A 22,132-nucleotide genomic window follows, 5' to 3' on the forward strand; every position below is an offset into this window, starting at 1 on the left:
TGAAAATTTTGCAACTGAGATTGTCACATGTTCACCTGTTGGTGCCTACATGGCTTTTATGCGACTGATGCTTTAAGTCAGAAATTGAAATAGAAGCATCTGCTTTAAGGCCACTGGGAGCTACATCTCTGACCAAGGGTAGGAGAGCGTAATGTTACTCAGGAGCCACTGGTTAGGGATAACTGGTCTACAACAATTATTCTGCTGTGACCATCAGAGCAGCATGAATCAGCAATGTGCCCACTTGCAGCTCATTGCCAAGTAGCAAGGAACTTTTTGATTGGAAGATAAGGTCAACTCCTAACTGACCATTATGCTTCCTCAGGACTGTCCTCCCATGATGAGGTGTGACCAAACTTCTCTTAAAGAAAATATGTTTGGTAATGTATTAAAGGTTGGAAACATGTCAATTAACCCATCTGAAAGCTCATCTGGCTATTTTTGACAGGGGACAAAAAACCTTGATGACCAATAAGTGCCATCAGAACACGAGGGCTGTTAAATCTATAAAGGTGAAAGGCAATTGGGAGCTTTTTTTTGGTAGTCCAACTGATCTGTTCAATAGGCCAAAGTGCACAATATCCAGTGAACTGACCCAAAAAACAGTGGATGAGTTACCGAAAAATTATTCTATATGTGGTTTCTGCTTCTGCTAATTCTATCTCTTATTTCTCTGTACCTCTCCAAGCTTTCTCCTCTTGATAATCTCTTTAGCAACCACTTTATCACTGTTCCCTTTCTGAAATGTACACTTTAAATCAAATAGTATTGCCTTGTTAATTATTAATTGCCTAAAGAGAGGCTTGAGGTTCCACTGAGGGACAGGTAAGAGCTGTACTTTCAATTTTTCCAAGCGAGGTAGGCACGGACAGTGGCCAATGTAAAAGAGATTGAGAGGGGAGGTAACAGGAGGCTGGAAAAAGACAGAAGATAGCGGTATAGGGAGAATGTTTTGGAGGTTAAAGGGGAGAGAAGAAACATTTGAGAGTAGATATGAGTCTGTTTTACTGGATTTCATTTCAAACCCAGACACCATGTTCCTCTCAAATAAAACTAGTGAATGAGAGCCCAACGCTAAGAAATGGGCAGAGCTTTAGTCCAGTACAGCTGATTGCCTCACGCCCCATTGCAGATGAATGCCTTGAAGATACTTTACAGGAAAAACTGTCACATCTAGGAGGGAAAGAGAATATACTGCTGGTAGGAGAGGCTGGGTATGATAAAAATAATTCTTACCATGGGATTTTGCAAAAACTCTCCTTTGCACTGTTCCAGTTGCCAGAACAAGACCCTCCACAGGAAAACGATGGTGAGAACTGGAATCTAGATGGAATGAATGTTGGTGCAAGTTCTTCTCATGCCCCACCCAGAATGTTACAATACTCAGCTGTTCTGGTAGTTTTCCGGGCTACATTCATTTTGAACTCAACACCAACACAAACCTTATCAGAGAATTACTAAGAGACGCGAGGATCAGAATCCAAGGATCGGGGTCAGCTCTGGTGGGAATTGTCTACAGCCAAGAAGAACTTGACATAGAAACAAAGTCAGTGTCCCAGATGAAGTTCTGACTCTTGATCGAACAGGGTTTTCAGGAATATCCATGGGGGATCTGCTACTACACCTGTACTCAACCTGAAACCATCCTACAGGTAAAATAAGACTATAGAAGAGACACTACTAGGAAAAACTGCAGGTAAGTAGGCTTCTGCTGAAGAACTTCTTATGCCTTAAAACTATACAGATAGAGTGACAATACATAGTGACCATTATTAACAATATGGGGAACTCGCCCTTTAATATAACACTCCTCTGGAGCCTGACCTGCACTCTCTTTGCTGATCATGAAGTCAAAGTTCACAAAAAAATAACTTTTAGATTTAGTATAGTAAATTATTAGACCTGTGCCTTTTTTTGCTCTAAGGATTTTATTGATTCGCCCAATATTCATCTAAATGGCTTTAATGCAGGACGGCAGGAGAAAAAAGAGAACAGGGACCAATGTCAGCTGTAATGCCAAATAAAGACCACAGGGACCCCAGTAACCAAACAGTAGTTGCAATAGTGAATAAAAGAGCACAGGGACCCCAACACCCAAACTGTGGGTTGCTATGCCAGAATGAAGAGCACAGGGACCCCAGCAACCAACTATTAGTTGATATACCAGAATGAAGTGCAGAGGGACCCCAACATCCAAATTGTAGTTGATGTGCCAGAATAAACTGCATAGGGACCCCAGCACCCAAATAGTAGTTGGTATGCCAAAATGTAGAGCACATGGACCCCAGCACCCAAATAGTAGTTGGTATGCCAGAATGAAGAGCACAGGTACACAGCAACCAATTGGTAGTTGGTAAGTCAAAATGTAGACCGCAGGGACCCCTGGACCCAAATAGTAATTGATATGCCAGAATGAAGAGTACAGGGACCTCTGGACCCAAATAGTAATTGATATGCCAGAATGAAGAGTACAGGGACCCCAACACCCAAATAGTAATTGATATGCCAGAATGAAGAGCACAGGGACCCCAACACCTAAATAGTAATTGATATGCCAGAATGAAGAGCACAGAGACCCACAGCACCCAAATTTAGACCAACAAAAAGCAGTAAATGCCAAAAAAGAATTGGAAAAGTAACAAATAAAAAGCAGCCATCAGTGAGAGAGAGATTTGAAGCTGGTACAAGAGTTTTGTGACTACAGTTTCCATTTCCCATTTCCGAGGAGTTTCAGCTCTTTATTTTTCTGCATTTATCTTTCAACTTTTTCTCCTGCTTGAATGTTGCCTTTTCTGCCCATGCACTGCCCTGTACGTCTGTTTATTTTCTGATTCTATCTGCACCTCAGCCTTCCCACCTCCCGTTCTTTCCCCCACTGTTCCCAGCATTCTAACAAGTCCTTTATATTCCTTCCTGACCCGATATCAGTATCACGTTAGGGTGTGAGCAATGGAGGGACCTGCCTTTAATAAATAACTCACAGAAAAGTAGCAATTGGGTTTAGATTTTGTCTGAATAGGAAAACATTATGTCATTGAATAACAAAGGAGTGATATCAGTTCCTTTTGTGTCACAATATAGAGCTAGAGGTCTATTGCCCTACTGAGGATTGGGGGCAATTCTTTGCTTCACTATATTTAATTTATTATATTGTGGCCCATTTTATTCTAGGTCAGTACAAAGAAAATATTGCTGCTGATGTTGCTGAAATTGAAAGGACTGCTATGTTATTTGGGGGCAAAGAACGATTTCTCCTTGTTGGGAACATCTGCTTCTCTGCCCGACCATCTGAATGAGTTGATGTCTTCAAGGAGGTCACAGATGCTCTTTCTGATGAACTCTCAGAACTTTACAGTAGTAGTGACAACCAAGGAGGGATAAAAATTGACCCAGTAAAACTCACACCAAACTTCCAAAGCCACAGCCATTCACATACCCCTTATTACTTGTGGTCTTCCGATCCACGTTTCAGAGAGAAGAAGCCAACAGGGCTCAGAGTAAGGAGATACTGACTGATATCAGGGGCAGATGTAAGAAGTTAGACACACAGGTGATCAGGGTGTTGTGCCACTGAGAGAAGCTAGAGGAGGAGGTCTGGCTGGAGTGCCAAGCTTGTCTGGGCTCAGATCAGATTTTTAGTTGCCCAGTTGGGGTCTGTTCCTTTGTGAGGTCCAGACCATAATCTTCAGAAGGCATTAAGAGATGTGTCATTTGAAAGAGAGGACCTAAGAGTAAGTGAGAGTGTGTGTGTGTGTGGGGGGGGTGATATTTTGGAACTAAGGCATTATGGAAATATGTATGGAGGTCATAGTTTACTAAAAAATAAAAAAAATCTTTTGTGTGGATTTGTTGGTTCTGAGATTTTTTCCACTTCTTGAGGATGCCCAGGAAACAAGTAATTTACCCAAATGCTCCCCAAAAAAAGCATAAGACACATGAATGGTGTCAACAATTCCCAAATCATCTGGATAGAACTTCCAAAGGATTCATAGGTAGAAATTGATATCTGGTCTCAGTGGCATAACTAAGGGAGCCCAAGTCTCGACACAATTTTTTCTCAAACCCTCAACACCCCCTGCCACAGAATTTGTGGGTCAGCTGTGGGCTTCCTACAGAGGGAGCAACCACCCCCGTGGACTTGGGTCGGCCTCCTCTGTAGTTACACCACTGGTTGAGTCAGTACCTGCTGAGATACCATTAAGGATGTTGGGTGAGGGTAATGATGAAATGTATGAACAAACACAAGTCCACATGGTTCCTGGAGCTTTACTGCTTCAGACGTTAGAGCCCAAACAGTGCTGTCCACAGAGACCCTAATTAAGGACCTTGCTAGTCCTGACCCTGTCACTTTAACGCTGACCTTTGTCAGAGCTTAAATTTCTCAGTTAGCTAGCTACTTCTGAGTGTCAACAACTAAGTTAGTCCCTCACAGAACCTGTCCTATAACTAGCTGGCCTAACTAAGTAACATGGTGTTGGGATTGGTTCTAAGCTGGGCAAATCCTTTGAGGCTGGTGTCCTCATGCCAACGATCAGCAAACAATGGTAAGCTCTGTTGGAAAGGGCCCTTCATAACTATTGTATCAGTTTTTAGATGTTTTATTGTGTGTAAATTTGTTTGTTCCATGTATACACTCCACAAAACCCATTTTTATTACATCATTATGGAATAAGGTGTTGGAACTTGCTCTCACATGGGTATCTGAGATTGCTATCCCTAGGCCCTTGGCATCATCACTTATCCCCAATATCAGCCATAGAGGACTGGGGCATCACTGCCCTTTCTTAAATTACCTTCCCAGGGAAATCCCACCTGCCTAACTGACACTGGGGGGCCACCATGACTATGGGCTTACCTGTCCCATACTATCACCTAATGAGTAAAGAAGTTGCAGGAAACCAAATAGAAACCATAAAGAATATTGACCCCTCTTACAGAGATGTCCGATCCATGGCTTCTGCTGGAAGCCCCTATCTCCATATGTGACCATAGCTCCCAAACTGTGGGGATGTCCCCTCTAGTGAGGCTCAGAACAGCTTCTGTGGTGGCCCAGCCAGGCCTAATGGTCAGCTAGATGGTTAGAGTTGGGAAGACTTCTCTCTGCTCATGTAGATACTCCAATCAACCAAACTGAAGGTCACTTAAGAGGAGAGGTTTGGGCTAACCACATACAGTACTTGTCCATTACATACAGTATTATTGGAAATATAGCTGAATATTTAACATGACATGTTTATCTAATATATTATATAAGGGGTATGGGGAAAACCAAATGTAGGACCACAAATAGGGGTGGAGCTTGAAGATCACAGCTCATATGCAGAGCAGGACAGATGGTTTCTCTCTGTATCCGCACAGAATTCTGTCCCTAAATAATGTCAATATGATATACAGTGAGGAATGTATGAGTGGAGATCATGTAGGAGCAGGAGCGAGAGGGAGGAAATATTACTGGGTGTTTATATGAGGTTAAACTGTTACTGAACAACTGAGACACATGTGTTATTCTCCTGTCAGTGCCTGAGTGTGCCCTGCTATCTGTCTATTAGGAGTCGTGTCAGATATCTGTGTATTAGGAGTCGGTGTCAGATATCTGTGTATTGGGAGTCAGTGTCAGATATCTGTGTATTAGGAGTCGTGTCAGATATCTGTGTATTAGGAGTCGGTGTCAGATATCTGTGTATTGGGAGTCAGTGTCAGATATCTGTGTATTGGGAGTCAGTGTCAGATATCTGTGTATTAGGAGTCGGTGTCAGATATCTGTGTATTAGGAGTCGGTGTCAGATATCTGTGTATTAGGAGTCGGTGTCAGATATCTGTGTATTGGGAGTCAGTGTCAGATATCTGTGTATTAGGAGTCGTGTCAGATATCTGTGTATTAGGAGTCTGTGTCAGATATCTGTGTATTAGGAGTCGGTGTCAGATATCTGTGTATTAGGAGTCAGTGTCAGATATCTGTGTATTAGGAGTCAGTGTCAGATATCTGTGTATTAGGAGTCAGTGTCAGATATCTGTGTATTAGGAGTCAGTGTCAGATATCTGTGTATTAGGAGTCGGTGTCAGATATCTGTGTATTAGGAGTCAGTGTCAGATATCTGTGTATTAGGAGTCGGTGTCAGATATCTGTGTATTAGGAGTCGGTGTCAGATATCTGTGTATTAGGAGTCAGTGTCAGATATCTGTGTATTAGGAGTCGTGTCAGATATCTGTGTATTAGGAGTCTGTGTCAGATATCTGTGTATTAGGAGTCAGTGTCAGATATCTGTGTATTAGGAGTCAGTGTCAGATATCTGTGTATTAGGAGTCAGTGTCAGATATCTGTGTATTAGGAGTCGGTGTCAGATATCTGTGTATTAGGAGTCGGTGTCAGATATCTGTGTATTGGGAGTCAGTGTCAGATATCTGTGTATTAGGAGTCGTGTCAGATATCTGTGTATTAGGAGTCTGTGTCAGATATCTGTGTATTAGGAGTCGGTGTCAGATATCTGTGTATTAGGAGTCAGTGTCAGATATCTGTGTATTAGGAGTCAGTGTCAGATATCTGTGTATTAGGAGTCAGTGTCAGATATCTGTGTATTAGGAGTCAGTGTCAGATATCTGTGTATTAGGAGTCAGTGTCAGATATCTGTGTATTAGGAGTCGGTGTCAGATATCTGTGTATTAGGAGTCAGTGTCAGATATCTGTGTATTAGGAGTCGGTGTCAGATATCTGTGTATTAGGAGTCGGTGTCAGATATCTGTGTATTAGGAGTCAGTGTCAGATATCTGTGTATTAGGAGTCGTGTCAGATATCTGTGTATTAGGAGTCTGTGTCAGATATCTGTGTATTAGGAGTCAGTGTCAGATATCTGTGTATTAGGAGTCAGTGTCAGATATCTGTGTATTAGGAGTCAGTGTCAGATATCTGTGTATTAGGAGTCGGTGTCAGATATCTGTGTATTAGGAGTCTGTGTCAGATATCTGTGTATTAGGAGTTGGTGTCAGATATCTGTGTATTGGGAGTCAGTGTCAGATATCTGTGTATTAGGAGTCAGTGTCAGATATCTGTGTATTAGGAGTCAGTATCAGATATCTGTGTATTAGGAGTCGGTGTCAGATATCTGTGTATTAGGAGTCGGTGTCAGATATCTGTGTATTAGGAGTCGGTGTCAGATATCTGTGTATTAGGAGTCAGTGTCAGATATCTGTGTATTAGGAGTCAGTGTCAGATATCTGTGTATTAGGAGTTGGTGTCAGATATCTGTGTATTAGGAGTCAGTGTCAGATATCTGTGTATTAGGAGTCAGTGTCAGATATCTGTGTATTAGGAGTCGGTGTCAGATATCTGTGTATTAGGAGTCAGTGTCAGATATCTGTGTATTAGGAGTCAGTGTCAGATATCTGTGTATTAGGAGTCAGTGTCAGATATCTGTGTATTAGGAGTCGGTGTCAGATATCTGTGTATTAGGAGTCAGTGTCAGATATCTGTGTATTAGGAGTCGTGTCAGATATCTGTGTATTAGGAGTCTGTGTCAGATATCTGTGTATTAGGAGTCAGTGTCAGATATCTGTGTATTAGGAGTCAGTGTCAGATATCTGTGTATTAGGAGTCGGTGTCAGATATCTGTGTATTAGGAGTCTGTGTCAGATATCTGTGTATTAGGAGTTGGTGTCAGATATCTGTGTATTGGGAGTCAGTGTCAGATATCTGTGTATTAGGAGTCAGTGTCAGATATCTGTGTATTAGGAGTCAGTATCAGATATCTGTGTATTAGGAGTCGGTGTCAGATATCTGTGTATTAGGAGTCGGTGTCAGATATCTGTGTATTAGGAGTCGGTGTCAGATATCTGTGTATTAGGAGTCAGTGTCAGATATCTGTGTATTAGGAGTCAGTGTCAGATATCTGTGTATTAGGAGTTGGTGTCAGATATCTGTGTATTAGGAGTCAGTGTCAGATATCTGTGTATTAGGAGTCGGTGTCAGATATCTGTGTATTAGGAGTCAGTGTCAGATATCTGTGTATTAGGAGTCTGTGTCAGATATCTGTGTATTAGGAGTCAGTGTCAGATATCTGTGTATTAGGAGTCGGTGTCAGATATCTGTGTATTAGGAGTCGGTGTCAGATATCTGTGTATTAGGAGTCGGTGTCAGATATCTGTGTATTAGGAGTCGGTGTCAGATATCTGTGTATTAGGAGTCGGTGTCAGATATCTGTGTATTAGGAGTCGTGTCAGATATCTGTGTATTAGGAGTCGGTGTCAGATATCTATTAGGAGTCGGTGTCAGATATCTGTGTATTAGGAGTCGGTGTCAGATATCTATTAGGAGTCGGTGTCAGATATCTGTGTATTAGGAGTCGGTGTCAGATATCTATTAGGAGTCGGTGTCAGATATCTGTGTATTAAGAGTCGTGTCAGATATCTGTGTATTAGTAGTCGGTGTCAGATATCTGTGTATTAGGAGTCGGTGTCAGATATCTATTAGGAGTCGGTGTCAGATATCTGTGTATTAGGAGTCGGTGTCAGATATCTGTGTATTAGGAGTCAGTGTCAGATATCTGTGTATTAGGAGTTGGTGTCAGATATCTGTGTATTAGGAGTCAGTGTCAGATATCTGTGTATTAGGAGTCGGTGTCAGATATCTGTGTATTAGGAGTCGGTGTCAGATATCTGTGTATTAGGAGTCGGTGTCAGATATCTGTGTATTAGGAGTCGTGTCAGATATCTGTGTATTAGGAGTCGGTGTCAGATATCTGTGTATTAGGAGTCGGTGTCAGATATCTGTGTATTAGGAGTCGGTGTCAGATATCTATTAGGAGTCGGTGTCAGATATCTGTGTATTAGGAATCGGTGTCAGATATCTATTAGGAGTCGGTGTCAGATATCTGTGTATTAAGAGTCGTGTCAGATATCTGTGTATTAGTAGTCGGTGTCAGATATCTGTGTATTAGGAGTCGGTGTCAGATATCTATTAGGAGTCGGTGTCAGATATCTGTGTATTAGGAGTCAGTGTCAGATATCTGTGTATTAGGAGTCGGTGTCAGATATCTGTGTATTAGGAGTCAGTGTCAGATATCTGTGTATTAGGAGTTGGTGTCAGATATCTGTGTATTAGGAGTCAGTGTCAGATATCTGTGTATTAGGAGTCAGTGTCAGATATCTGTGTATTAGGAGTCGGTGTCAGATATCTGTGTATTAGGAGTCAGTGTCAGATATCTGTGTATTAGGAGTCGGTGTCAGATATCTGTGTATTAGGAGTCAGTGTCAGATATCTGTGTATTAGGAGTCGGTGTCAGATATCTGTGTATTAGGAGTCGGTGTCAGATATCTGTGTATTAGGAGTCGGTGTCAGATATCTGTGTATTAGGAGTCGTGTCAGATATCTGTGTATTAGGAGTCGGTGTCAGATATCTATTAGGAGTCGGTGTCAGATATCTATTAGGAGTCGGTGTCAGATATCTGTGTATTAGGAGTCGGTGTCAGATATCTGTGTATTAGGAGTCGGTGTCAGATATCTGTGTATTAGGAGTCAGTGTCAGATATCTGTGTATTAGGAGTCGTGTCAGATATCTGTGTATTAAGAGTCGTGTCAGATATCTGTGTATTAGGAGTCGGTGTCAGATATCTATTAGGAGTCGGTGTCAGATATCTGTGTATTAGGAGTCGGTGTCAGATATCTGTGTATTAGGAGTCAGTGTCAGATATCTGTGTATTAGGAGTCAGTGTCAGATATCTGTGTATTAGGAGTTGGTGTCAGATATCTGTGTATTAGGAGTCGGTGTCAGATATCTGTGTATTAGGAGTCAGTGTCAGATATCTGTGTATTAGGAGTCAGTGTCAGATATCTGTGTATTAGGAGTCTGTGTCAGATATCTATTAGGAGTCGGTGTCAGATATCTGTGTATTAGGAGTCGGTGTCAGATATCTGTGTATTAGGAGTCAGTGTCAGATATCTGTGTATTAGGAGTCAGTGTCAGATATCTGTGTATTAGGAGTTGGTGTCAGATATCTGTGTATTAGGAGTCGGTGTCAGATATCTGTGTATTAGGAGTCAGTGTCAGATATCTGTGTATTAGGAGTCAGTGTCAGATATCTGTGTATTAGGAGTCTGTGTCAGATATCTATTAGGAGTCGGTGTCAGATATCTGTGTATTAGGAGTCGTGTCAGATATCTGTGTATTAGGAGTCGGTGTCAGATATCTATTAGGAGTCGGTGTCAGATATCTGTGTATTAGGAGTCGGTGTCAGATATCTATTAGGAGTCGGTGTCAGATATCTGTGTATTAGGAGTCGGTGTCAGATATCTATTAGGAGTCGGTGTCAGATATCTGTGTATTAAGAGTCGTGTCAGATATCTGTGTATTAGTAGTCGGTGTCAGATATCTGTGTATTAGGAGTCGGTGTCAGATATCTATTAGGAGTCGGTGTCAGATATCTGTGTATTAGGAGTCGGTGTCAGATATCTGTGTATTAGGAGTCAGTGTCAGATATCTGTGTATTAGGAGTTGGTGTCAGATATCTGTGTATTAGGAGTCAGTGTCAGATATCTGTGTATTAGGAGTCAGTGTCAGATATCTGTGTATTAGGAGTCGGTGTCAGATATCTGTGTATTAGGAGTCTGTGTCAGATATCTGTGTATTAGGAGTCGGTGTCAGATATCTGTGTATTAGGAGTCGGTGTCAGATATCTGTGTATTAGGAGTCGGTGTCAGATATCTGTGTATTAGGAGTCGTGTCAGATATCTGTGTATTAGGAGTCGGTGTCAGATATCTGTGTATTAGGAGTCGGTGTCAGATATCTGTGTATTAGGAGTCGGTGTCAGATATCTGTGTATTAGGAGTCGGTGTCAGATATCTGTGTATTAGGAGTTGGTGTCAGATATCTGTGTATAAGGTGTTGGTGTTAGATATCTGTGTATTAGGATAAGGTGGGAAGTTGGTGTCCAGCAGAATGTAAGAGGCACAGGTGAATGTAAGGAAGGTGGGAGCTGCCATAGGTCAGAGCATGATTGGCTGCAGTAGGCTCAGTACCTGCTCTGCTATTTATGCTCTGGGTGTTAGTGTGGGGTGTAATGTCCCCGGGGCCCAGAGGCTTTTCTTGGCAGAGATTTGCCCAGAGAGTAAGTACAACACACACACTTATAGCTGGAGTTTTAACTCCCCGCCCCTGTGTATATACAACTCCCAGCACGTTAGCAGTCATGTGTCCCTGCCCATAAAGAGCCCATTGTATCAGGAGTGCAGGAGTTAAAGGGGCAGTGCCCTGTTGTTGCTGGAGAGCAGATAAATGAGCAGTGATTAGATGTGAGACTCACACAGGGAGGACTTGTGATTCACTCACTCACTGTCACACTCACTCACTGACTGTCACACTCACTGTCACACTCACTGTCATACTCACTGTCTCACTCACTCACTGTCACACTCAACACACACTCACAAGGCAAAGAGCTAAAGGTAAGTGTGTGTCTATTTATTAACTTGCTCGCAAGGTGCCTGTTGCTTTACAGTTGTATTTACGCCACTCACGTGAGCCCTGAAACACGGGGAGGTAAAGGTCCCTGGATCCCTAGAGCTTGCAATCTAAATTGGGTTACACGGGCTACTTATTATTAAATACGATTTCATGTGCCGGGAGTCAGTAGCCCCATTGCCCCAGGCTGTATCTGCATCTCTGTAGGTTACAGTAGCAAAGACGGGATGGCTGGGAGAAGAAATTTAAAGGGGAACTCAAACCAAAGAAAACAGCATGTGTTTGGCTGTTTATATTCTCTGCACTGCTGTTTCTGACTCCTGAATGAATGTTGCCAATTAACAGACCTGGACGTGACTCCCACTGTATCAGCTGCTCTTGTATTCGAAGCCCATTCTGGGTAAATTCCAGGGAGCCCACACCCAGTAACCTGAGCTGGAGGGGTCGGCGACAAAGCTTGACACACATTCGGAGATCCGGCAGAACTGGTTTCTTTCTATTGGGTCCTGAGGGGTTTTCTGCCATTGCTGGTTGGTGTGTAGATTCCAGAATTTTTTTAAAACGGAGACTATTCTCTCACGGGTTAATCTTGGAAACTCCTTACAGTTATATTTTTAATATTTATTTGCAGTATGTTTATTATCCAAAAATGCTGCAGGAGGGGGGGATAGGCAGTCTGTGAGGTCGTACCCTCCTATGGGGATCATCTGGAGCAAAAGGAGTGTACGAGGGGTTAACAGAAAAGTATCAATATGGTTGTGTATTTATGACATTATTTCTAGTTTTCTATTCACACTGTAATGGACCAATATTGGGAACAAACACTTTGATTTGGAATTAGGACAATCTAGTTAAAGAGAATTGCAGAAGAGGGGCAGGGGTTAATTAGCCCTTGTTAATAAATTACCTATACAGTCTCTTATGGAAAGGGTTAACGAACACGGTTTTGGGACAAGGTAAGTGTAGGCACTACATGGGAAGTAAAGGGTTACAGGGTACTGTAGACACCCCGACAAGAAAGAAAAGGGTTAAACTGTAATGTGTGTGAGGGTTAATAGGCACTTAGAGGATTAGGACAGGGTTACAGGGGTATGTGCATGGGTAGGAATCATAAACAGTAACTCTGTCAGAAAGGAAAGGGTTAATAGACTCTCTGAGAAGGAAGGGCTTAAAGGGTACTGTGTGGGGAGGCCAGGGTTAATAAGCAGGAACAGAGGAAAAGAGTTACTAGAGAAGGGGTTCCAGCCAACAGGGTACTGTGTGGGGAAGGAAGGAGTTAATTGGTACTGTCAGGAAGGAAAGGGTTACTTGACACTAAGGAGAAGGAAAAGGTTAACAAAGGAGCGCTGCATGGGGTTGGGGGAGGTGCCATATACATTACAGGCCCCACTGTGACCCTAAAGAAGGTGAGAGACCCCATGGGGCCCCAGTGCCATTAATTCCAGGATAAAGGAAGGTCCAATAGGAACGCGCTGCCCTAATACTGGACATTCCCAGAGCTCCGCCCCTCCGGCCAGTGAAATACTCCTGTGCAGTTGGTCACATTTAAATACCTTAGATACATTCTTGCACATAGACAACTGCAACTCCCAACATATGAGGGTCATGGAAGGTTCCAACTAGAGTCCTTGTCTCTCATGGAGGGGGGCGCCAAATGTGCCCCCCCCCCACACACCTAAAACTAGGACCCTGGTGTTCCCCCAGTCTCTATAAACTGCCATCTATGTATAGAGTGTAAGCTCTTCAGCAATTACTCTGCATTATTTCCCTATGTATTGGCATTGCCTGTATGTGAGTCTCTTGCCTGTCAGGCCTGATGTTCCCGAGTGAATAAATCTATCAGTATATATATATATATATGTGTGTGTGTATATACAGTACAGTGTTTATATAGAGGGAGGGGACGTATGAGAGGCACGAGAAAAATGCAGAGATTCTGGAGTCGCAACTGCCCAGTCTTGTACTAAACCAGTCCCAGCAACTGTCTGTGATATAAACTCAATATCTCTCTTATCTTTCAGTCCATCCATCAATCTATTATTATTATTAACATTTATTTATATAGCGCCAGCATGTTTCATAGCGCTGTTCCATCCACCCACCTTTCTCTCATCCATCTGTTATCCATCCATCATATATCCATCCATCCATTTCACATCTATCTCTCTGTCTGTCTGTCTATCATCCATCTATCTATCTATCTATCTATCTATCTATCTATCTATCTATTATCTATCTATCTATCTATTATCTATCTATTTATCTATTATCTATCTATCTATCTATTATCTATCTATCTATCTATCTATCTATCTATCTATCTATCTATCTATCTATCTATCTATCTATTATCTATCTATTTATCTATTATCTATCTATCTATCTATCTATCTATCTATCATCTATCTATCTATCTATCTATTATCTATCTATCTATCTATCTATCTATCTATCTATCTATCTATCATCTATCTATCTATCATCTATCTATCTATCTATCTATCTATCTATCTATCTATCTATTATCTATCTATCTATCTATTATCTATCTATCTATTTATCTATTATCTATCTATCTATCTATCTATCTATCTATCATCTATCTATCTATCTATCTATCTATCTATCTATCTATTTATCTATTATCTATCTATCTATCTATCTATTATCTATCTATCTATCTATCTATCTATCTATCTATCATCTATCTATCTATCTATCTATCTATCTATCTATCTATCTATCTATCTATCTATCTATCTCCATATATTTATCTATCCATCCATCATCTATCCATACATTATAATCTATGTCTGTCTGTGTTTATTTTTGATAAGATGGGGGTGAAAGCTCTGACGTGTTTCCCTTGGTACGGGAGAAGGAAGGAAAGAAAAAGGAAGAAGAGTGAGGAGGGTGAGTATGAGTGAGGGATATAGGTGAGTGTGTGCAAAGAGGCTAGAGATGAGTATATATATATATATATATGTGTGGGAAGGAAGGAGGCTTATTAGTGTAAGATACAGAGGTCTATGTGTACAATGAGTGGGTGGCGAGGATCCCATCTGAGAGGAACACAGGGGACTCATGTCAGGGACAGGAAGAGGTGCAGGAAGAGGGACACGAAGAGGGACAGGAAGAGGGACAGGAGGAGGGATAGGAAGGGGGACAGGAAGAGGTGCAGGAAGAGGGACAGGAGGAGGGATAGGAAGGGGGACAGGAAGAGGGACAGGAAGAGGTGCAGGAAGAGGGACAGGAGGAGGGATAGGAAGGGGGACAGGAAGAGGGACAGGAAGAGGTGCAGGAAGAGGGACAGGAAGAGGTGCAGGAGGAGGTGCAGGTGAGTACAGGAACGAGAGCTGCCGAGTGTAGGAAAGAATAACAGTGAGTGCCAGATGGCATGTTCATGGCACCTTCAGATGATTATTGATCCAATTCCTTATGAATTTGCCTCTGTTTCAGCCAGAGTACAAGTAGGTCAGAGTAAATAAGCCTGGGTGGGTCTAATATGAGGGGAGTCAGGGCACAAATTGAGTATCCTGTGAGTGAGTAAAGGTAAGGAAGGTAAGTAGGCTGGAAAATAAGGCTCATTAGTGGGGTAATAGCTGGAGTGAAAGGGAGAGGAAGAATGTTGCTGGGGCTGGGTGCAGTGTTTAGGTTAGTAAGGAGAGGGAATGGTGAGCGGATGGTGGGATGAGCAATGGGGGTTGAACTGCTATAAAGTTGCTAAATGGTGTTACACATGTGGTGGGGCTTCTAGAGTGCTCGGGTGTGGAGGGAATGTTGAAGTGGTGGTTGCCATCTGGCTACTATCTCACTGGTCCAGCAGGTACCAAAGATACCTGATACTCGGGTTATTCATTGGGAAAAGAAGATCCCAGCAGGGCTGATTTGTCCAGAGAAGGTGACAATCCCTGTGGTGGAAGGAGCAGGAAAAATTAACGATATGAACCTCAGTTTGAGGTGGAGGAGAAAGGCATTGAAGGGCTGAAGAGGGTGGGGTCACTGAAGGAGAAGCACCAGGGTCCAGAGCTTACTAAAATCTTTGGGTTTCATGGAGGTAGGGAGGAGGGTGATTTGATGGCAAATGTTGAACAGGTTTTTTCAACTGTTGTCAATGACTTACCATCTCCCCTCTTTTCTTCCCAAACCAGAATCTCCTTCTCCTACCTCACCTTCCTCCCCATCATCTTCTGGCCACAAGCAAAGTCTCCGCTCCACTCCCTCCGTGAATAGTGAGACGGATGCACAGCAGAGCAGGGCTTACTTCAGCGGGAAGGCCAGGGTGTCCTTCCGCCATCAGATGGACTCGACCATGTCTGCTAACGACTCAACCTTCTGAGTTACATGTTTTCATAGAAATGAGCCTGAATGTCATTAAAAGGGGATTCCTGCTTCCTGAGCCAACCATAGGACCTTCTGAGACACCTTCTCAAGTGAAGATCTAACCTTCCAGTTAGAGTTAAACCTTCTGTGTCGCAAGACTTCAGTATTACATTGGATTAGAGCCTCCAGTCTATCCACACTGATAATGGTTACAAACTATTCTTCTGTGAGCCTCAAGAACAAATACTCTCTGATTCCCTCTCAATGAAGAACTTTCCACCTTCTGAGCCAAGCTTTCAGATGGATCTATCTATTCCCACATTTCTGACCCCAGTTGAACCTATCCATAATAGAGACTGATACTTGCACAGTAACTTCACCCTCAGAGCCAAAATAACAACCCACCATTGCTACAACTTCATGTTCAGTAATCGACAATGGATAAGAATGTGAAGCAAATGGATGTAGTAAGTGTAGCCTCCTGTGCCTTAATGAGGTGCAGAAAATGACCCCCCAGCAAAGGCTTAGGTCCTATACCCACTATACCCTTCTTCTACCCACATTTTGAACCTCTATCATATCAAACTCAAGAAGAACATGTTCTCAACCTCTTGTTCCAACAATTTCTTATCCTCAAACTTTCAATGTTCCAGCTTAAACTCCATGTTCCAACCCCCAAGGCTTGATAACTCCAAATCCTTACCCCCAAATACTAATGAATATTCTAAACCCAAAAGGCTTTATAACCACACATTTTAACCCCAAACCTACTCCATGTTCTAAACCTCAAGCCTTAATAGCGAACTCCAAATGTATTCCATGTTCTACTGTACGCTTCATAACTCCATATTCCAGACCACAAACCTTGATAACTACACATTCTAACACCAGACTTTTTTTTTTTAAATTCCAAGATTTGATAGCTAATCCCCAAAACTATTTTATGTTCTAACCTCAATGCTTTGGTATCTCCAGTCTAGATGCTAAAGCCTCGATAATGACATATTGTTACCATCAAAACTATCTCATAGTCTAACCACCAAGCCTTGACCACTCCATACGCTTACCACAAAGCATTGATAATTCTATATCATAAACTACTTCACATTCCAACCCCAAAAGCCTACCTCCATATTCTAACTTCCAAGTCTCCACATAACTGCACATTATATTTTGAACGTCAAGATCTGATAACTCCATGTGTTTACTCATAAACCCTTGTTAACTCTACAGTCTAATCTCCAAGACTCATCTGAAACCTTAATTACCAGTTCACTTCCAGGGCATCAGACGTAATTAAATTCTGCACTTCAAGTTGTGCTAATGACTTCACATTCCAATTCTAAGACCTGTGTAGAAACATCTGGTCCCTCATATTATTAACAAACAAATCCATATTGTCATGTGCAAGCCTTGCCAGAAACTCCAGTGTGTGCTCCTAGCAAACAACTCAACATTCTCATCCTCTGAGCTTGATAACAAACAGGGGGAAACCCTGAATAGGGTCAGACCTGCATAACAACTTTACACTGTGTTCCTTGCCAACATACAGCCTTGATGTGCAATATCAAACATTCATTAGCTGCTCCACCCTCAAATTCATAAGTTTGCATTCTGAGCCAATTTAATCAGGGACAATGATTTCTCTGCCTTTCCAATAATCAGAAAGTACTGACATTCTGTGCCCTGTTAATGAGGCATATTAACAACTCCGCCTTCTGATCGCTGGGAATAACTATGCCTAACATGAACAGCTCCACCTTCTAATCGCTGGGAATAACAATGTCTAATATGAACAGCTCCACCTTCTGATCGCTGGGAATAACTATGTCTAACATGAACAGCTCCACCTTCTGATCGCTGGGAATAACTATGTCTAATATGAACAGCTCCATCTTCTGAACGCCGGGAATAACTATGTCTAACATGAACAGCTCCATCTTCTGATAACAGGGAATAACTATGTCTAACATGAACAGCTCCATCTACTGATCACTGGGAATAACTATGTCTAACATGAACAGCTCCACCTTCTGATCGCTGGGAATAACTATGTCTAATATGAACAGCTCCATCTTCTGAACGCCGGGAATAACTATGTCTAACATGAACAGCTCCATCTTCTGATAACAGGGAATAACTATGTCTAACATGAACAGCTCCATCTACTGATCACTGGGAATAACTATGTCTAACATGAACAGCTCCACCTTCTGATCGCTGGGAATAACTATGTCTAATATGAACAGCTCCATCTTCTGAACGCTGGGAATAACTATGTCTAACATGAACAGCTCCATCTTTTGATAACAGGGAATAACTATGTCTAACATGAACAGCTCCATCTACTGATCACTGGGAATAACTATGTCTAACACGAACAGCTCCACCTTCTAATCGCTGGGAATAACTATGCCTAACATGAACAGCTCCATCTTCTAATCGCTGGGAATAACTATGTCTAACATGAACAGCTCCACCTTCTGATCGCTGGGAATAACTATGCCTAACATGAACAGCTCCACCTTCTGATCGCTGGGAATGACTATGTCTAACATGTACAGCCTCCATCTTCTGATCACTGGGAATAACTATGCCTAACATGAACAGCTCCACCTTCTGATCGCTGGGAATAACTATGCCTAACATGAACAGCTCCATCTTCTGATTGCTGGGAATAACAATGTCTAACATGAACAGCTCCATCTTCTAATTGCTGGGAATAACTATGTCTAATATGAACAGCTCCATCTTCTGAACGCCACGAATAACTATGTCTAACATGAACAGCTCCACCTTCTAATCGCTGGGAATAAAAGTCTAATATGAACAGCTCCACCTTCTGATCACTGGGAATAACTATGTCTAACATAACCAGCTCCATCTTTTGATAACAGGGAATAACTATGTCTAATATGAACAGCTCCATCCTCTGATAACAGGGAATAACTATGTCGAAAGTAAACAGCTCCACCTTCTGATCGCTAGGAATAACTTTGTCTAACATGAACAGCTCCACCTTCTGACCACTGGGAATAACTATGTCTAACATGTACAGCCGCCATCTTCTGATCACTGGGAATAACTATGTCTAACATTAATGGCTCCACCTTCTGATACTCAACAGAACCTCATTTATGGACACAAAACTCCGTTCCTCTGAACTGCTGAAAGCAAACGTTCTCCATGAACTCATGAACAGAACCAATGGAATCGGATGGGTCCGGGGTAAAGAGACTGCAGTGTTGTTACTAGGATTTGGCAAGGGGCCGCGCTTCCATAAGGGGAGGAGCTACCATGAGTTCCAGTTCCAACACTGCTATTAAGTGTAAAGACAATAAATAGAGTTAGAATTTTTTATTAACGAGTTGCTTGTGGTGTTATGTATTCACATGGGGTTTTTCTCTCTAGTGAGGCTGGTAAAGACTAGAGGGAATACTTTGCCTTAAAAACTGAGTTTGGGATTGTAATAAAAAGTGGGTGGATTTTCCCAGACAGAAAGAAGGTTTGCTGGACTATAATACTGCAAATAACCTGTGCCAGATGCAGCACAAGTCACCCATAGATAACTTCTCCCTTTCACCAAAGCTTCACAACTGAGCCTTCTATGGGGTCAATATTAGGACCACCTGGGAAATGAATCTATATAAATGTTGTGTAGCAGGGACCAAAGTGACACAAATGTGAGATTCCTGAGTTGGGGAGGGGCATACTGGGAAGTGTTTGGGTGGATCGTGGGTGGGGTTTCCCCTCCCCAACTGCTCTCTTACCTGCGGAGGGGAAGGGGGAGCAAGTTGGCATGGGGAATGGGCAAAGGAGTGGAGTGGGCAAAGGCGGGGAGTGGGCAAAGGTGGGGAGTGGGCAAAGGAGTGGAGTGGGCAAAGCCAGGGAGTGGGCAAAGGGGAGGAGTGGGCAAAGGCGGGGAGTGGGCAAAGGCGGGTATTGGAGTGGGCTGGGACCCTCTGAAGATTTTTTTGCAGGGGGACCCGGCCCAATCTAGTTACACCACTGAACAGCCCGTGATGAATAGTCCTTGTCCCATTTGCCCTCAGAGACACGTTGACAGTGAGCAAGAAGCCATTTAACATTTGGGCAATTTAGTATCAGCCAATATTCTGTCACCCTGTCATTTCTGTCTGCTGAGCTGGCACAGCCCCTGCAATGGCACAGTCTGCAGCATAGTGTGGCCTTTACATTTGCCCGTGTCCTGTAATGTTAATGTATACAGCAGAAATAAGTGCCCAAAACTGATCCGACAGATATCCCACTTCACAATCCCTGCCCCCTCCTGCCCACTCATTGCTTCTCTGGGAAAAGACAGACTCTGCAGAGCGACTGGGAATGCTGGGAAATGTAGTTCTGGCTGTGCAGGAAGACAAAGCTGGACTATAAATCTGAGTTCTGTTCCCAGCATCCCCCCCCATGTCTGTCCTGGTGGTACAAGCCTCTCACCCCATTCACCTTTCTCCCAGATGCCGTCACCCAGTCCTGGGTCCCTTATCCCAGTTGCACCTACAAGGGACAAGCAGAATGTACAGGTTTTACTCAGTCTTATTTACCCCATAGATTTGCTTGTTTATACAAGAGGGAGCTGCCATATTGTTTCTTATCAGAGCAACTCTCACCCATTGATTAGAGTGGAACAGAACTGGCTCCGACGCCGAGACATGTGAACAGGGGGAGAGTCACACCAGGTGTAATAGAGAAACCTCAGCAACTGTCACTTAGCACATGGGTCCCTCTGGTTTGCTCCAGTTTCTGCATTTCCAACTGGGAGTGGAAACAACTGAACTGAGAGGAGTAGAAACCCCCCACTATCCCTACATCCCTCACATGAATAATTGTATGTCAGACTTACAGGAAAGTATTTCTTTCTCATACAACTGAAAAATAACAGTCAGTTCCACGAATACCTTGTGCCAGGCCATGAGATACATCAGTAACTAAATAAACCCAGCGCTGAATGTCTAATGTCTCTGTATAGATACAACTCTGCTCATGAGAGACACCCACTGGCCACATACGGAATTGCAATGTAACAGAAAACAGGCAAATTCAATAACTGAGACATCCAGTGACCATGTTTCTTCTACGTCCCTCCATGTCAGTACACATGGGCATTGCCCCTCCCACACCTGGAGGTAGGACCTATAACACAGCCAATCAAAATGAATCATGACCTATAAGACCACATGACTTCCTCCTCACCGCAGTTATTGTTTGTCCTACTGGACAGGGGGGTAGGATCTCCCTCTTTACTCTTTTTTATTTTTTGGTGAATTTTGAGAGAAATCAAACACAGTTTTTGTTTTTTCTTTTGTATTTTTTGTGGGATGATTCCCAGGTAATGGAGAAGAATTTACCTGATGCCCCAAGACGCATAATCTGTAAATTATGTCTTATTATTGCAGGTGTGGGTATATCCATGGTCCTAGCCCTGTGCTAAAATAGCCCCCTGTTATATGCCCAGCGAGGCAGGCTAATTAGCTAATTATGTCCCTCAGCTGAGAGCGATCAGGGCTTTGGCTGGAGTTTCCATCCAGCTAATTAGTCACTATCTGATAAGGTGCAGGTGTTCCTTTCAGCCCCGTTGCTATTGCTGTTTAATATTTTAAGCTTTGTATGGGTGAAACCTGCATCCTCTGTGCTGACACAGAAGTTATATTGGTTCATGTTACTGAGGCACTTCCAGGAATGACTACACGTTGCACTGCTCAAGCAGTATGGCACCTCCTTCCTTTCTTATGAGTCTGCTCTTAACAAGCAGTGTTCCACCTGTCTGGATATTCCTGCTGACAAGCCTGAGCTATCTGGTAAGCTGCCTGTGTTCCTCTGACTTCTTGTATTATCTGAAGTCTTATGTTGTGAGCTGGAGTCCTCTGTGCAAAATGCAGTATTGTCTCTTGTTACACAAGGTACTTTCAGTACTGGCTGGTGAATCTCTCTGCTGAAGCAGTGTGGTACCTGAATCTGGTGAGTATGATTTCTCAGTATCCACTGTGTGTTTGTAACATTCATTACACTGGGAAGTCTGTAATAGTTAATAAGCTTAAATTGTCCCTCAGCTGAAAGCTATCAGGGTTCTAGCTGAAGTTTCCATCAGTGCTATCAGGTAAGGTGCAGATACTCCTCTGGGCCTTTTTGCTATTGTTGTTTCTATTGTCCTCTGCAGACACAGAGTTATATTTGCATTTTATTACACAGGGTGCTTGCAGAGTTGGCTGGAGGCTTGCACTGCTGAAGCAGTATGGTAGCCCCTTCCTTCCTTTCAATGAGTCTGATTAGTGCTGTAACCTGATGCCATTGGGCCCCACAGCAAATTCATTTTAGGGCCCCTAACATATCCAGAGGTTGGGGC

General features: G+C 42.7%; 1 long non-coding RNA gene across 2 annotated transcripts; it reads left to right on the top strand.

The window, feature by feature from the left end:
* The first annotated feature begins 822 nt into the window (after positions 1-822).
* Positions 823-19,138, top strand: LOC108703547. Of its 2 annotated transcripts, none has more exons than XR_005966719.1 (3): positions 823-1,696; positions 14,289-14,364; positions 15,603-19,138. It is a non-coding gene; the product is annotated as an uncharacterized LOC108703547 (long non-coding RNA). The 2 variants fall into 2 exon arrangements; XR_001933474.2 differs by lacking the exon at positions 823-1,696 and adding an exon at positions 11,090-11,435.
* Positions 19,139-22,132: the final 2,994 nt, after the last annotated feature.

The sequence above is a fragment of the Xenopus laevis genome, chromosome 3S, assembly GCF_017654675.1.
Source record: "Xenopus laevis strain J_2021 chromosome 3S, Xenopus_laevis_v10.1, whole genome shotgun sequence".
In the NCBI taxonomy this organism is placed as follows: Eukaryota; Metazoa; Chordata; class Amphibia; order Anura; family Pipidae; genus Xenopus; species Xenopus laevis.